Consider the following 15,298-nt stretch of genomic DNA (forward strand, 5'->3'; position numbering starts at 1 on the left):
AAAAAATATATATATATATATAAAAAAGCAACATCTTAGAGCAACTTCTGCCAACCAGCCAAGAACCATGCCTTTTCCAGCATGATAGAGCACCTTGCCATAAGGTAAAATTGGTTAACCAAAGTGGCTTGGAGAACAAAACATTGCCATTTTGGATTCATGGCCAGGGAACTCCCCAGACCTTATTCCCATTGAGAACTTGTGGTCAATCCTCAAGAGGCGGGTGAACAAAAAACCCCACAAATTCTGACAAACTCCAAGCATTGATTATGCAGAATTATGAAGAATGGGCTGCCATCAGTCAGGCCCAGAAGTTGATTGACAGCATGCCAGGGGGAACTGCAGAGGTCTTTAAAAAGAAGTGTCAACATTGCAAATATTGGCTTTTTGCATAAACTTAAAGCGGAGGTCCACCCTAAAATGGACCTTCCGCTCATCGGATTCCTCCCCCCCTCCGGCGCCACGATTGGCACCTTTCAGGGGGGAGGGGGGTGCAGTTACCTGGATAATCCAGGTAACTGCACCCACTTCCGGGCTAGCTCTCTGCGGAAAGGGGCGTACATTACGCCCCTTTCCGCAAGTGCCCGCCCCCTTCCGCAAGTGCCCCGCTGCCTGCTGGGAAACACACAGATCCCAGAGGCAGCGGGGACCGTCCTCATTGCGCAGCGCAGCTCGCGCATGCGCAGTAGGGAACCGGGAAATGAAGCCGAAAGGCTCCACTTCCTGATTCCCATACCCAAGATGGCGGCGGCAGCACTCGAGTGTCGATCTAGAGATCGGCTTCGGGTGCCGACATCGCGGGCGCGCTGGACAGGTAAGTGTCACTATTTTAAAAGTCAGCAGCTGCAGTATTTGTAGCTGCTGACTTTAAAAAAAAAAAAAAAAACGCGGAGTCCCGGCGGACTCCCGCTTTAATGCAATTGTCAATAAAAGCCTTTGACACTTATGAAATGCTGGTAATTATACTTCAGTATACCATAGTACCATCTTACAAAAAGATCTTAAAAAAATACAATAAAAATAAAAAACGCTGAGGCATGAGACTTTGTGAAAATTTATATTTGTGTCATTCTCAAAACTTTTGCCCACGGCTGTACACATGCCACAGCTGGGATGCCATTTTTCGCAGTCACGGCATCGACTATATCCCCGTCAAACAAGACCCATTTAAGTGCAATGCACACGGCGTGCTAGTACAGGGTTAAAGCGGGCAGTGAGAAGGCAAAATACCTCCTCATCACCTGAAAAATGCTCTCTGAAGAATGATCTAAATGCTGACTGCTCTTCAGAGAGCAAAATACGTCAACAAGCCCTACATTTATCTTACATTTTTTATTATTATTAAATTAATTACACAGGCATTCCCTGAAGTTGCTTCAAAGTCACCTGGCAAAGTCACCTGGCAAAGTCACCTGGCAAAGTCACCTGGCAAAGTCACCTGGCAAAGTCACCTGGCAAAGTCTCATGTCAGAGCAGTATGAACCCGGCCTAAGGCAGTACCGCCATCCCTCCTGCATAGCAGGTGCCCAGACCCCTCTCTTGAACTGACGGGGCCCGGTACAGGAGAGGCTGAATGCCGGAGATGTGACGTCATCTACTGGCTTCCATTGCCTCACCGATGTTGGCGCTCCATCTCCTGTGCCAGAGAGCAGCTGCTGTGGCTGAGGAGAGGGAATGCTGACAACAGAGGGGCAATGGAAGCCTGTGGCTGAGGTTATGGCTCCATAAATGTATTTCCATGATCTGGATGCAGCAGCTGTTAAGCTGAAAAATTTCCAGCAGGCACCTTTGTCAAAAATCAGTTGAACGTTTGAGGAACAGAGCGGGTCAGCATGAGATGTCCTTAAAGAGAAATGGTTAACACACAGATATCGAAAACATGGCCTTTCAGCCATTCACAAACAGCCTTTAAAGAATGCACACCGACTACTATTATACAAGATAATTATAGCTTAAAAGAGACTGTCATCAAGGAGAAGTGTATGTTTACACGAGAAAAAAAATAAAAAGCTCCCCCTCCAGACATTCTCTATTCTTTTTTGAGCAAGATAACATTGTCCTTCTAACCCTGAAGCCTCGGCACACGTCCAGGGTGTCAGGGATCAGATCTCCTTTAGATATGTTGGAAACTTGAGAAGTTTCCGGTGTTCTGACAAAAAGTGTCCGCCACGTACTGCGCAGGCTCATTTGCTCGCGCTGTACAGAGGACAAGGAGACTCCGAAAGTCTCTGAAGAAGAACGGCGCCTAAGCACTGAGTCCAGGTTGAAGCCCCACCATCCATGTGGACATACGGTTGCTCATAGTAACAGGGCCCCTTGCGGGCTCGCTTCGCTCGCTGCACTTCGGGCGTGGCCTCGCTTCGCTCGGCTATTTTTTATTGTAGCTATGTCCACTTGGATGGTGGCGCTTGAACCTGGACTCACTGCGCAGGCGCCGTTTATCTTCGGAGATGTTCGGCTTCTCCTTGTCCTCCGAACTGCACAAGAGCAGTACAGGGCAGGCACTATGTGATGGAGACACTATTTGATACATCACCAGCAATCGGATTTCCATTAAAGACCGGTCACTTAGGCTGGCCATACGTACAGCAAATTTCTTTCCTGCAACCCATGGTTTGCACGATTCCCCCCCCCCCCCCCCCATCAACACACATAGGGCGTTATTTACAAAAGGAAAATCCGCTTTGCACTTGGAAGTCGCTGTAGATCCGAGGGGGACATGCAAGGAAAATAAAAAACAGCATTTTAGCTTGCACATGATTGGATGATAAAATCAACAGAGCTTCCAATCATTTCAGACCTTAAATTCAGAGCGACTGCACTTCCAAGAGAACTTGCAGTGCAAAGTGGATTTGCCTTTCGTAAATAACCCAGTTTGGAGCCTCTTTCTCCTCTCCATTCATTTTCAGTGCAGCTAAGGCTGCCGAGAAAGGGACCGGGGAATCTCTATCCTCAGTCCTCTTATCTGTCTCAAAAGAGATGTGAAAGCATTGAAAGAAAAAAAAAAAAAAAAAAAAAAACAGATTACTGCCACTGTTACATGACATTGGGAAAAAATAAAAATTAAACTTTTCGGTATCGGGGAGTACCTGAAAAAAAAGAAAAAGTAAATCGGTACTTGTACTCAGTCTTAAAAAAGTGGTATCGGGACAACCCTACCATACATGGACCAAAATTTGGCCAGTCCCTGCTGAACCTGGCCAATTTCGATCCTTGTATGGCTTGCTTAACACTGTCCTCCAAATCCTGCAGATATTTTTCTCGATTTCACATCAAAAGCAAAACGGAAATGCCTGTGTCTGGTGCTTATGTGTGATCCAATAAAACTGGTAAGAGTCCATTAACTGAAAATGGCCTATAGCACAATTATTCCAGCAATGGAGCCTGTACACACCTGCCAGGCATAAATCACATCTCCGCTGGTTCAGCATGGACTATCCAAGATTTGATCCATGTATGAGCAGGCTGACTGTGCCCAAGTTGATCCATAAATCAACTTGGGTACTACCAGCATGTCGGATTTTCAGGATTCGATTATTGCCAGAGCCTGTATCCCAGATACAATTCAACAAAGCCACAAATTTGTGGCAAGTTGATCTTGCCAAGTCTCTACTTGCTGCACATTTTCACTGGAAGTTGTACACTTGCAGAGCACTTGAAGCACAAGTTCTAGTTGACACTTTTCCAATTTGTTGCAAATTTGCATGGCAAGTCTCTAGCAAGAGCAAAATTGCAGTGGTGAGTCTACAGCAAGAAAATTCAGCCACAGTGACCCCTGTGGTGGGATGACTATTGTACAACATAACTGAACCAGAACTTGCAGCAGACTTGCAGAATGTTTGCAAAGAAAGGTGATCTGGAGTCATGCAATGCGGACTTGCAACTTACCATGCAATCGTGCAACAAACTTGCAAAGTCTGGTAAGTCTAGCAATAGCTTAGCAAGTCATTTTTAAACTTGCAGCACAATTGCTTCCTATCTGGGATAATTACTGTGTTCTCCTTGCAGGGACTGCTTCCTGCGCTTTCCTCTCCCTCACAATAGCTCCTGACTGTATGTGTGGGGGAGGGGGGCAGGTAGTTGATCCATGGATTTACTGCACAGCGATATGCAACATGTTTATTTATACCTGTTCAGGGGGTGCGTGAAAGCGATCAGGCAGCTTGCAATGTTTATACGAGATCATGGTGGAATTGGTGGTGTCTAGATTTCTCCATGGTGTTGGCAATGTGAGTGTCAGAAATTGTAATGCTGCTTACACTACCATAGCCATGTATAAACAACAAAAACGCTAGAGTTCGTACTGCACTTGCACAAGCTCTGGTGTCTTTGGCAGGAAAACTGCTGGCCACTGATCACATCTTCAAGGAAGAGGTTTGGAGGAGGAAGAGAAGTACAGCAGCTTGCAGGAACAGTGGCACAGTGGGCAGGTTAACGTCACTAAGACTTGTGAGATGTAAACACTGCATGCAATTCACACAGGAATCATACTGCACATCACATTTTGTATGGCTGAAAATGCATCACAACCGCACCAAAATGGTGCAAGACCCCCCCCCCCCCCCCGAATCGCATAAGTGTCAATCAGGGCTAAATGGGTTTAATCTGCAACAATGTTTTGCTTGGGTTCACACATATATGAACGCAGACATTGCATGGGATTCACACCTGCACTGCTGCCTCGATCACATACCATGTCTGTGCAATGCAAATTCACACACAAAAAAAAAAAAAAAAAAGGGGCGCAGGAATGCCCCCCCACCCCCGCACTGGAATCAGATTGCATGCGATCTGATTCCTGTCTGAATTCACTTTAACTGTTCTTGGAGTGTCATTAACTTTGTATTGACACCCACAGAGGTGTTATCTAGACTTCCTTTTATGCTCTCTGAATGATCAACTGAAAAAACAAAGGCCACCTGTTTAAAGACACATCCAGATATAGGACACCATCCCCCACAATCCTTTGTTCTGAGATGACATCTGTTAGTGTGCATTGTCCCAGGATTAGTGCTTTCAATAATAGGATTGGCAATGCAGAGGAAGTTCGGTGGGACCCCAAAAACAGATTCCTACAAAAATGTTCCAGTGCCAAATGGCCCATTAAAGGCTGGATGTACACCGATACCGTGCAATAGAGCATGTTAAATAAGCCGACATCGGCAAAGGCACCAAAATAAAAGAAGCATTTAAAACGAATAGCAACGCAACGCACCACACCAACAGGCAATACTACAAAACAACTGTGTGAATCTGGCCTTAGGGCTGCTCCACACCAGATGCAACCCAGTGCGTTTGTATTCTGCATTATTAATCTACAAGATTTTTAGTGCGCAGCGCTTTACAACGTAGAGGGGGGACAGTACAATTACAATACAAGACCCTAATATAGCGTCAGGACCCTTCGGGGTAAGACCGCGCTATATTAAGATTCCTCTCAATTCAACAAGAGGGACAGGAAGGTCCTGCCCATGGAGCTTACACTCTAAAAGGGAGGGGGAAGTGTTACAAAACGTAATCGCTTCGGAGGGAGATGACTTGAGTACAGTTCTTGGGTAGGCTTCCCTGAATAAGCGAGTTTTCTGGGATCTCCTAAAGGCAGACAGGGTAGGGGCTGACTGGACATACCGGGGTAGGGAGTTCCAAAGGATGAGAGAAGACCTGGAGGTGATCATATAAGGAGGTAACAAGTGAGTTAGACAGAGGTCCTGGGAGGAGCAGAGAGGACAATATCTGCAGGTGACATTCGTGATGTAGCTGGAGGGCAATGTTGTGGATAGCATGGAATGTTGCGGTTAGTATTTTGAATTTTATACGGCGGGTAGGGATGAGCTCTGGCGTGTTCACATACAGCACATGCAGAGCCCACCAGGATGTCGGCGCAGCGCTAATCACAGGCAGTGAGACATTTCCCGATCTCTGCAGCCACGCATCGGAACAATGTCTCACTGCCTGTGATTAGCGCTGCGCCGACTTCCTGGCGGGCTCTGCACGTGCTGTATGCGAACACGCTGGAGCTCATCCTTAACGGTAGGGTATGGAAGCCAGTGAAAGGATTGGCTGAGAGGAGCAGCAGTCACGGATCCGTTAGTAAGGTGTATTAAGACGATACACCTACATATACAATGTTTAAATATGGATTCCAATGGCCTTAGTTCACACCAGTGCAGTCAACAAAAAGTAGAACATGTATTTTTTCTATATGGAACACATCTGAAACACAGAAAAAAAAAAACAACTCATAAAAAATGCCCCAGGATGCACATGTCCCTAATTAGGGCCAATTCACAACAGAACACAATGCAGGAAGCCCATGTCCTGTGCACGCTTCACACACTACATTCAAAATGTATTGCAGTTGCAGCGGGTGTCAATGCTAACTTAGTGACACCCCAAAACGCAGTGCGTTTGGCTGCACTGGGTTGTGTGGTACAGTAGTACCATGTGATCCGGTTTCTGTACATTTTATAAGGTAGTACATGCACTACTTTTGCTGCAGTCTGGTAAAATTTAAGCCCATTCGGTGAACCCGGCAGAAGATTGCTCATACTTGGAAAACACTCGCATACCGTACTGGTGACCCCACAAGAGGGATAAAACTTTCGCTGAATGGAGTTTAATAAGACATGCATAATAAGACATAACACTCATTAAAATAAGAAGAAAAGAGGTTTAACCTTAAACTATGTAGAGGGTTCTTTACTGTAAGAGCGGCAAGGATGTGGAATTCCCTTCCACAGGCAGGCGGTGGTCTCAGCAGGGGGGGGCATCGATAGTTTCAAGAAACTATTAGATAAGCACCTGAATGACCGCAATATACAGGGATATACAATGCAATACTGACATATAATCACTCACATAGGTTGGACTTGATGGACTTGTGTCTTTTTTTCAACCTCACCTACTATGTAACTATGACTGAGGATAGACCTGCCTGTACTACAACCTCACTGGGAAATCGGACATCTGTTACGTTATATTTGACTTTGCTCTCTATACTATCCGGGAACGCTCATTACTTTGTACTAGTGTTATACTTTATGACCTTCGTCATTGACAGTCATATCATCTGTACTACTTGTTTGTTTGTTTAAAATAAATATATTGAACAGGAAAAGTGTACTGGAAAGAACATTTCTTGTTGTCCCAGAATCCTTATGCAATATTCAAACCACTGCCTGTAGAAACAGCAGTTGGCAGGTGAAGGGTTGTTATAGAGATAATCTAAGCCACGTCTCCTCTACAGCAATATTTCAATTGTTCACACGTTTAAATCTGCAGTTTGGGCTGTATAGTTACTTAAAGCCCCCAGAACATTATATATTTTCGGAATGCCGAGACCCTGTAGAATACAATGGTGGCAGTAACTCTGCTGATACAGGAGGTACAGACGGACAGCGATACTCAGGTTCTGCAGGAGCCCGACATTGCAAATGACATTGATCTGTTGATCTGTTGATTACAGGTGTAATGCTCTGCAGGCTCCAGAAAAACAAAATGCAAACTTTTACCTGCAAAATGATGTGCAATGTATTATTATTATTTTATTTTTTATAAGGTGAACTTATCCTTTAGGAATCTGGACATACTATGTACATCCAGAATGAATTGCTTGTTTTTCAGTTTATTAAAAGTCAGCAGCTACAAAAAGTATAGCTGCTGACTTTTAATAGACACTCACCTGTCCCACGGGTGAACGAAGCCTCGCTCCTCTCTGCGGCGCCAGCATTCCAAGTGTGGGCATTCAGCAATGACAGCTTGTGGCTTTAGGGCTGGGTGTGCACCGCGCATGCGTGAGTCGCAATGCGCTCTCCTACTGACCAGGCAATCTTCTGGGACCTGTGACATGTCCCAGAAGATTGCAGAGAGGGAGGGGCTGCTCCTAGGGGGAGAGGATGGAAGCAGGAAGTGGGACAGGAAGTACCTGTAAAAAACAGGTACCCCCCCCAAAAAAAAATTATGACATGCCAAATGTGGGGCATGTATGGGGGTGAGAAGTGCTTAAAGCGGAAGTTCCACTTTTGTGTGAAACTCCGCTTTAATGTGCAACAAACAGCAAAACTAAACCCTCCTATGCCTTACAGCCAAGGAAACGGCCATCTTGGCCACTGTTTGATCTTAAGCAACACAGAAATTGTAAATCAAAGGGTGTCGTACGGCCCCGTTTACCTGGACGGCAGTCATTACCACTCCTTTGGGGGAAAAAAAAAAAGCAATCTGTGGGGGACAGCTCTGCAGGCAGCAACATTGCCACCTTTCGAATGCCTTTTATTCAGCTGAAGGGAGATTTGGCACTGAAATATTGCATTGCAAATGCAAGCTAAGCATTTGGTTCTTCTTTGTGGCTTAGTCCCATTGACTTCAATGAGCAAGTCTGATAGGTGGTGCCATCCGTCAAACTCGATATGCCAGGTGATAAATTACTGCACCTTGGCCACAGCAATCTATCCTCACCTGAGCAGCTGCCATGTTTGTTTGGACGTGGGGAGGTAAAAGCATTGATCACTAAGGCTACTTTCACACTGAGGTGCTTTACAGGCGCTACAGCGCTAAATTAGCGCCTGTAAAGAGCCTCTCCAGTGTGACAGCCGAGAGCTTTCACACTGGAGTGGTGCGCTTACAGGACATCAAAAAGTCCTACAAGCCACATCTTTGCAGCGCTGTATTCACTGCTCCTAAAGCGCCCCCTCCCATTGAAAATGGGGCAGTGCCGCTAAATCGCCAGCATAGTGGCACTACAGCTAAAACCACCCCGCTAGGGGCCAAATAGCGCAGCTAAAATCACGGTAAAGCGGCGGTAAAAATAGCGCCCGTCCCAGTAGCTTTATTTTTATCGCTCCAGTCGCTTAGGCCTCTTTGCTATGAATATTTGTGCATTGTGGCAATAGACCACCCTGCACAAAGCAGTTCAGTTCTGCTTTGAAATACATTTCAAACACAATCCCGGATACGACAAACAAGCCACACGTTACACGTTAAGGCTGGGTTCACATTGCAGCAATGCGGGAACGCCGCGAATCCGCTGCGGGTTCCCGCACTGCATACCTCCAGGCGGCAGTTCACACTGCCCTATGCGAACTGCTGGGAGTGTCAGTGAAACGTTAATGACACCCCCAGATAAGTTCGCATATCGCAGTGCGATCTGCAAACTCGGACAGGAATCGGATCGCATGGTGTGAACACCCATGCGATCCGATTCTGCTGCGGACCAAAAAATGGTCCTGTGCGAGTTTGGGCCGTGTGCGATGCGAATTCAGCCATACTATCTGTATGGCTGAACTCGTATCGCACAGAGATCGGATGTGATTTGCACTGCAGCGCGGTGCGAATCACATCCGTTCTCATAAACCGCTGCAGTGTGAACCCAGCCTAAAGTCTACAAACCCCGATGTATCAAAGCGCTAGCATTGGTCTTTATTAAGATTTTATCTCATTCTGCTATGAAAGCCTTGTTTAGCTTATACCTGCTTGTTTAGCTTATACCTGGCATGTAAACAGCTAACCAGATGTGATCGTTATTCTAAGCATAGCATTTGAGATGTGTACATAGATTTCTTGTCATTCTGGTTTTCAGCTGTCAAAATGTTAAAGTCTGCCATCAGCGGCTAGATCTGATGCATCACTGCAAGAAGATCGAAGTCAATCATCAAAATAATCAAAGCAAGTTCTTCTGCTTCAGGCTCATGTGAACTTGATGCAGAGCCAAGGGGTGGCCGTCTTCTCCTGGAGGGTAGGTTCACACTTGTACATTCTCACTTCTCCCACTAAAGTCTATGGGGCCAAAACTTACACTGCTGCACCCAAAAGACGCACTCGATGTTTCTGCCCCCAGGACACAAAGAAAGGAAACAGACAGGTATGAATGATCCCTATAGAAAACAATGATAATCCCCTTAGCGTACATTGTCGTGTAGTAGCAGACAAAACAAGGCAGTTTGCACAGATGTGACCCGTACACTTACTGCACCAATTGCTAGTAAAGTTCACTTCCAATGCTGCAAAGTAGTAGTACCAACCAGCAGCTTTGTTTGCCGATATAATACAACTTTTCATAAGTAGGGCCAAAGTTCTTTCAGTCCTATTTCTCCTGTGGGTCACAGCTGTGCTCTTAGTTCTGCACTCCTGTGACCCATATTCAGCCGAAAGCAGGCTAATTGGTGTCTGCTGTCATCACTCAGCCGCTCCAGACTCTGGAGGGATCCCGACTTTAATGTCAGGATCCAACCGGATGCCTCTCTGCGCACTGCTGCTGCTACCACCCCCTCCACGGCCCAGTGCTCCAGTGAGCGCTGGAGGGGCAGGGCACGTAGCCACTGACATGATGGATGCCAGTTCTCTGCAGGCTGAAGACCGACAACTGAGGAATCGCAGGTCTTTGATCACTCAGTTCTCAGGCTTAGAGGTGGCAGAGGACAGATGGGTGCCGCATCCACCTCGGTGAGCACGATTGTTTTTTTTTTCTTTTCACACTTCTCTTTTAAATAAAATGATGCGAGGAGCAAAGCACAGAGTGAATGTGCACGATTACAACCAACTTTGTATTGATCTGACATCAGTGAAGTGAATTCTGACTGATATGGATACTAGAAACCGGCCGGCATTCGGCCTGTGTGCATGGCAGCTGGTCCGATGGGGATGGGGGCAATAGTGCCCGCCATTGGTGATGGTGGGGGGAGGGAGGGGGATAGTGCCCGGTCATATGTGTCGGTGGGGGGGGGGGGGGATTGGTGCCCCGTCATTGCGGGCGGCGAGGGGAATTGGTGCCCCGTCATTGGTCTCAATGGGGGGGGGGAATATTGCCCGGTCATTGGTGTCGCCGGGGGGGGGGGGGAATAATGCCGGTCAACGGTCTCACCGGGGGGACGACTAGGAATAGTGTCCAGTCATTGGTGAGAGTGGGGGGGGGGAATAGTGCCCGGTCATTGGTGTTGGGGGGAATAGTGCCCGGTCATTGGTGTTGGGGGGAATAGTGCCCGGTCATTGGTGTTGGGGGGAATAGTGCCCGGTCATTGGTGTTGGGGGGAATAGTGCCCGGTCATTGGTGTTGGGGGGAATAGTGCCCGGTCATTGGTGTTGGGGGGAATAGTGCCCGGTCATTGGTGTTGGGGGGAATAGTGCCCGGTCATTGGTGTTGGGGGGAATAGTGCCCGGTCATTGGTGTTGGGGGGAATAGTGCCCGGTCATTGGTGTTGGGGGGAATAGTGCCCGGTCATTGGTGTTGGGGGGAATAGTGCCCGGTCAGTGGTGTTGGGGGGGAATAGTGCCCGGTCATTGGTGTTGGGGGGAATAGTGCCCGGTCATTGGTGTTGGGGGGAATAGTGCCCTCAGTTATTGGTCTCGGTGGGGGTGGGGGGGGGGGAAATAGTGCCCCGGTCATTGGGGTTGGGGGGAATAGTGCCCAGTCATTGGGGGAATAGTGCCCAGTCATTGGGGGAATAGTGCCCAGTCATTGGGGGAATAGTGCCCAGTCATTGGGGGAATAGTGCCCAGTCATTGGGGGAATAGTGCCCAGTCATTGGGGGAATAGTGCCCGGTCTTTGGGGTTGGGGGAATAGTGCCCGGTCTTTGGGGTTGGGGGAATAGTGCCCGGTCTTTGGGGTTGGGGGAATAGTGCCCGGTCTTTGGGGTTGGGGGAATAGTGCCCGGTCTTTGGGGTTGGGGGAATAGTGCCCGGGTTGGGGGAATAGTGCCCGGGTTGGGGGAATAGTGCCCGGTCTTTGGGGTTGGGGGAATAGTGCCCGGTCTTTGGGGTTGGGGGAATAGTGCCCGGTCTTTGGGGTTGGGGGAATAGTGCCCGGTCTTTGGGGTTGGGGGAATAGTGCCCGGTCATTGGGGGAATAGTGCCCGGTCATTGGGGGAATAGTGCCCGGTCATTGGGGGAATAGTGCCCGGTCATTGGGGGAATAGTGCCCGGTCATTGGGGGAATAGTGCCCGGTCATTGGGGGAATAGTGCCCGGTCATTGGGGGAATAGTGCCCGGTCATTGGGGGAATAGTGCCCGGTCATTGGGGGAATAGTGCCCAGTCATTGGGGGAATAGTGCCCAGTCATTGTTGTTGGGGGAATAGTGCCCGGTCTTTGGGGTTGGGGGAATAGTGCCCGGTCTTTGGGGTTGGGGGAATAGTGCCCGGTCTTTGGGGTTGGGGGAATAGTGCCCGGTCTTTGGGGTTGGGGGAATAGTGCCCGGTCTTTGGGGTTGGGGGAATAGTGCCCGGTCTTTGGGGTTGGGGGAATAGTGCCCGGTCTTTGGGGTTGGGGGAATAGTGCCCGGTCTTTGGGGTTGGGGGAATAGTGCCCGGTCTTTGGGGTTGGGGGAATAGTGCCCGGTCTTTGGGGTTGGGGGAATAGTGCCCGGTCTTTGGGGTTGGGGGAATAGTGCCCGGTCTTTGGGGTTGGGGGAATAGTGCCCGGTCTTTGGGGTTGGGGGAATAGTGCCCGGTCTTTGGGGTTGGGGGAATAGTGCCCGGTCTTTGGGGTTGGGGGAATAGTGCCCGGTCTTTGGGGTTGGGGGAATAGTGCCCGGTCTTTGGGGTTGGGGGAATAGTGCCCGGTCTTTGGGGTTGGGGGAATAGTGCCCGGTCTTTGGGGTTGGGGGAATAGTGCCCGGTCTTTGGGGGAATAGTGCCCGGTCATTGTTGTTGGGGGAATAGTGCCCGGTCTTTGGGGTTGGGGGAATAGTGCCCGGTCTTTGGGGTTGGGGGAATAGTGCCCGGTCTTTGGGGTTGGGGGAATAGTGCCCGGTCTTTGGGGTTGGGGGAATAGTGCCCGGTCTTTGGGGTTGGGGGAATAGTGCCCGGTCTTTGGGGTTGGGGGAATAGTGCCCGGTCTTTGGGGGAATAGTGCCCGGTCATTGGGGGAATAGTGCCCGGTCATTGGGGGAATAGTGCCCGGTCATTGGGGGAATAGTGCCCGGTCATTGGGGGAATAGTGCCCGGTCATTGGGGGAATAGTGCCCAGTCATTGGGGGAATAGTGCCCAGTCATTGGGGGAATAGTGCCCAGTCATTGGGGGAATAGTGCCCAGTCATTGGGGGAATAGTGCCCAGTCATTGTTGTTGGGGGAATAGTGCCCGGTCTTTGGGGTTGGGGGAATAGTGCCCGGTCTTTGGGGTTGGGGGAATAGTGCCCGGTCTTTGGGGTTGGGGGAATAGTGCCCGGTCTTTGGGGTTGGGGGAATAGTGCCCGGTCTTTGGGGTTGGGGGAATAGTGCCCGGTCTTTGGGGTTGGGGGAATAGTGCCCGGTCTTTGGGGTTGGGGGAATAGTGCCCGGTCTTTGGGGTTGGGGGAATAGTGCCCGGTCTTTGGGGTTGGGGGAATAGTGCCCGGTCTTTGGGGTTGGGGGAATAGTGCCCGGTCTTTGGGGTTGGGGGAATAGTGCCCGGTCTTTGGGGTTGGGGGAATAGTGCCCGGTCTTTGGGGTTGGGGGAATAGTGCCCGGTCTTTGGGGTTGGGGGAATAGTGCCCGGTCTTTGGGGGAATAGTGCCCGGTCATTGTTGTTGGGGGAATAGTGCCCGGTCTTTGGGGTTGGGGGAATAGTGCCCGGTCTTTGGGGTTGGGGGAATAGTGCCCGGTCTTTGGGGTTGGGGGAATAGTGCCCGGTCTTTGGGGTTGGGGGAATAGTGCCCGGTCTTTGGGGTTGGGGGAATAGTGCCCGGTCTTTGGGGTTGGGGGAATAGTGCCCGGTCATTGGGGGAATAGTGCCCGGTCATTGGGGGAATAGTGCCCGGTCATTGGGGGAATAGTGCCCGGTCATTGGGGGAATAGTGCCCGGTCATTGGGGGAATAGTGCCCGGTCATTGGGGGAATAGTGCCCGGTCATTGGTGTTGGGGGAATAGTGCCCGGTCATTGGTGTTGGGGGAATAGTGCCCGGTCATTGGTGTTGGGGGAATAGTGCCCGGTCATTGGTGTTGGGGGAATAGTGCCCGGTCATTGGTGTTGGGGGAATAGTGCCCGGTCATTGGTGTTGGGGGAATAGTGCCCGGTCATTGGTGTTGGGGGAATAGTGCCCGGTCATTGGTGTTGGGGGAATAGTGCCCGGTCATTGGTGTGGGTGGAATAGTGCCCGGTCATTGGTGTTGGGGGAATAGTGCCCGGTCATTGGTGTTGGGGGAATAGTGCCCGATCATTGGTCTTGTTGGGGGAGGGGGGTCTGACCCCATACATTGTACACTAGATACATATAAATAAAGTTGTGTGTACATCTGACATTCCAGTGCAGTAGAATGGTGATCTCAGCACACAGGAAGAGTCGCACATCCCCCGAACTGACCTCCTCCTGACCCCCGGTGGTGGTGGTGATGATGATAAGCGCCCCCGGTACCGGGCAGAGTTGCGGGATAAACAAGTCTCCTCTCCTCTCCCCCCGCTTTGTCCTGCACAGATGTTTCCTGCAGATCCTGGTCGGGTACACTGCCGGCTCCGCCATCCTCACCGGGGCACACCGGACACATCCCGGAGGGAGGGGGGGTCAGGACTGGGGTTCCGGGATCTATTTCCAGCATCTGGTGTGTACAGAGCCGGTTATCACAGGGATGGGGATTACTCACTCAATCACATCACCGGCTCCTCCTCTCCGCTCTCTTCCCGTATCCCGCTCAGCCTCCTCCGTGCTCCCCGGTACCGTCTCCCCCCCACCCTCCCGGTGTCCCCCGATCTACTCCGGTCTTCTCACTTCGTCCTCTCCTTCTCCTTCTCCGCATAGACCCCGCCCATTGTACCGGCATCACGTGACACACCAATAGATGCCGCCCAGAGAAAGAACAAAAATACTGTATGAGTTCAGCCCTCAGCATACCTACAACGTGGGGATAGTATATACCTCACAGAGCATACAACGTGGGGATAGTATATACCCCACAGAGCATACCCACAACGTGGGGATAGTATATACCTCACAGAGCATACAACGTGGGGATAGTATATACCCCACAGAGTATACCTACAACATGGGGATAGTATATACCGCACAGAGCATACAACGTGGGGATAGTATATACCCCACAGAGCATACCTACAACATGGGGATAGTATATACCCCACAGAGCATACCTACAACATGGGGATAGTATGACACCCCACAGAGCATACCTACTACACAACCATGGTATGAGCTTATCTAGAGCTGGGGGATAGTATGAGTCCCTCACAGAGCTTATGGGGGGATAGTGCCCCATTATTGGTGTGGGGGAGATTTTGCCCCATCATTGGTGTGGTGGGGGATTTTGCCCCATCATCGGTGTTGGGGCGGGAATAGTGCCCCGTCATCGGTGTCGGGGGGGGGGGGAGGATAGTGTCCTGT

At 49.8% G+C, this 15,298-nt stretch overlaps 1 protein-coding gene across 1 annotated transcript in view; it reads right to left on the reverse strand.

The window, feature by feature from the left end:
* Positions 1-14,701, reverse strand: part of SLC7A6 (solute carrier family 7 member 6) — an 86,914-nt gene extending 72,213 nt beyond the window's left edge. The window contains exon 1 of the mRNA XM_077455481.1: positions 14,547-14,701. The gene's annotated coding sequence lies outside the window, so the exon portion shown is untranslated. The remainder of the gene's footprint in view (positions 1-14,546) is intronic.
* Positions 14,702-15,298: the final 597 nt, after the last annotated feature.

This window comes from Lithobates pipiens, unplaced genomic scaffold (assembly GCF_037356315.1).
Source record: "Lithobates pipiens isolate NorthernLeopardFrog02 unplaced genomic scaffold, aLitPip1_a1.2 Scaffold_10, whole genome shotgun sequence".
Taxonomy (NCBI): domain Eukaryota; kingdom Metazoa; phylum Chordata; class Amphibia; order Anura; family Ranidae; genus Lithobates; species Lithobates pipiens.